General features: G+C 41.3%; 1 protein-coding gene across 1 annotated transcript in view; it reads right to left on the minus strand.

The window, feature by feature from the left end:
- CNGB3 (cyclic nucleotide gated channel beta 3) overlaps positions 1-1,500 on the minus strand; it is a 244,371-nt gene that overhangs the window by 24,227 nt on the left and 218,644 nt on the right. The gene's annotated exons all lie outside the window — the stretch shown is intronic.

The raw sequence follows: 1,500 nt of genomic DNA on the forward strand, positions 1-1,500 counted from the left end.
CTTGTGTTTCAATGCAGTATGCATAATTTATCCAGTTTTCTCAGTCTCACCCCAACCCTGATGTCAGTCCCGTTCTACAATAGTGGCACTATGCAGTGTTTGTCCTTTTGTGACTGAGATATTTCACTCAGCATAATGTCCTCCAGGGTCACCCATTTTGAATAATATTGCATGAATTCCTTGTGTTTCAATGCAGCGTAGTATTCCATTATGTGAACATACCAGAGCTGTTTTCTGTATTCTTACTTAGACCAGCTCTGGTGGTCCTAGAGGTAAGCGTCAAGGCTGCGGAGCTGCTCTCCCTCCCCTTTCCCCAGAACAGCCACAGGCATGATCAGAGTAGCAGCTGCAACTCTGCTTGTCTCTGTTAGAGCTGCAAAACTCTTTCACCTCCCTTTCCCTGGAAGAAGGATTCATGACCGCCGGCGTCTCCCTTATCTCGTACCAAGCACCTGTGAACATCCTAACTCCCAATTTCCTTGTAAAACAATATAAAACTCCACTGTAACTTTCGGTTGGTGCTAGATTCTGCTTTAGATTCAGCCCTGCAGTTTCTCCTCAATAAACTGTATTTCTTGGCCTAAACTGGGTTCTGTCCTTCCTCGGTGACCTAATAATAGTAAGCACAAAGGCAGAGGTCAAACTCACCAACTGTTCTGAGGGAGAAAGACGGGCAATCTTTCCCCCTGCAATTTATGGCCTCTGGGAACTCACAGGAAGGTCAGCGATAAATAAATTCTGATTTGACAACACTTAACAAAAACAACATTCTTGGGAGCTCTGGTGGCCTAGTGGCAAGAAGCTGCAACTACAATCCCAGGGGTGCACGGTTCGAATCCACCAGATGCTCTGCGGAGGAAGGAGGGGCAATCTCCTGTACCAGTCAGATCTAATTTGATGGTACATGTACACAAAAATAATAAAATAAAATTAAAAAAAAACAAAACAACATTCTTAGTCTTACATGACCCCTGGTTGCACAGTGGGTAAATGATTGACTACTGAATGAAAGATTAGTACTCCTGATCTACCAGCTGATCCAAGGAAGAAAGATGTTGCAATCTACTTTTGTAAAGAGAAGTCTTGGAAATTAAGTGAGGCAGTCCTTCTCTGTTGTAGAGGCTTGATATGGGTCAGAGTTAGTGTACTCAGTGGCACTGGGTTTGATTTTTGGTTTGGATTCTTACTCTTAGACATTGCTTCTAGTATAAACTCCCCTAGCAATTAAGAAATAGTAACTTTAATAATTAGCATGTACCAAACTCTTTCCAGATGTCAGGAGGGAGAAAGACATGGCTGTCTGTTTTTGTAAAGATTTATAGCCTTGAAAACTCTATGGAGTAGTTCTACTCCTTCTATAGGATCTTCATGAGTTAAAATTGACTTGACAATAATGATTTCAGTTGGTTGTCTGAGATAATAGATACTATTCAAAATGTTTTTCATCTCTTAACTCACCATCCCTCTAAGATACACTGTTGTTATTATTAATATGCTTTT

Source organism: Elephantulus edwardii, unplaced genomic scaffold (assembly GCF_000299155.1).
Source record: "Elephantulus edwardii isolate Elephantulus edwardi_28Jun2011 unplaced genomic scaffold, EleEdw1.0 scaffold00008, whole genome shotgun sequence".
NCBI lineage: Eukaryota > Metazoa > Chordata > Mammalia > Macroscelidea > Macroscelididae > Elephantulus > Elephantulus edwardii.